Here is a 1100-nt window from a genome sequence, read left to right on the forward strand (position 1 = left end):
AAGAAACACACCCCTAAGTCAGAAAAGATAAGTTGCACTTTTAAATCCCCAGTTGCAAGGATAACAAACAATGTGAACACATAAATCCTAAAAGTAAAATCCTCAAGATAAAGTCTCGCCCCCTAACTCACCCCCTCCTTTCCTTTCCCCTTATCATTCCTCTTATTTACCCTTCCATCCCCTTACTTCCTTCTTTCCTACTTCCCTAGCTATCTTTCTTTTTCCATCTCCTTTTATACTTTCTATCGACTATCTACCCTCTCTCTCCTCTTATTTATCCCCATCTCTTTCTTTATCTTTCCCTTACCCCTCTACTGTTTCCCCTTTTCTTTCACCCCTACTTATCGTCCCCTCCCCCCCCCCACCTGTCACCTCACCCCTACCAACCCCGCCTCCCTCACCCCCTCTCACCTCACTTCCCTCACTCATCTCTATCTCTCTTTTCCCCTCTTTTCTCGTCCTTCCCACTCATATCTTCCTTTTGTTTAAAGAGCAATATATATATTGATGTAAAATACTGTATAGTTAAACAGAATTTGTTAGAATATAATTGACAGTTAAAAAGTTTAATGGACAAAGTTACAGTTCGGACCCACGGTAATTCACAGTATGATTTACAATAGGATAAGCGTATAAATATGACATCGCAATACCCTAGTAATTCTATACAATATAAGCTGTGTAATCCTTTTATTCAAAACTAATCATATTGCATAAATAAGATAAACCATACAACAATACATTAATAAAACTAAGCAAGCGTTATCAATTTTCTCCTCAAAAGATTAAGATGCTTTGCAATATCTGGTTTTGGTCAGTGAAGAGTTGCAAATCACAGATGCTCTAATAGTAATGCAACACCGGGGGATGCTGGATTGCAAAGCGGAATGCAAAGCGTGCCAAGAACTCCCCGTGAATTGATGTGATGGTTTATTACCCTGGATGTTGTATCACAGGGATGGCGTTTCTGTAAAACTTAGAATGAAAAAAGGTGATTGGATATGTGTGACGTCACTTAATTTAAATAACATATAACGTTTGGATAATCGAGGGATTTGATGAGGATAACGTCTGTGAGTTTTTACTATTATCCTTTTCGA

Source organism: Penaeus monodon, chromosome 28, assembly GCF_015228065.2.
Source record: "Penaeus monodon isolate SGIC_2016 chromosome 28, NSTDA_Pmon_1, whole genome shotgun sequence".
Taxonomy (NCBI): Eukaryota; Metazoa; Arthropoda; class Malacostraca; order Decapoda; family Penaeidae; genus Penaeus; species Penaeus monodon.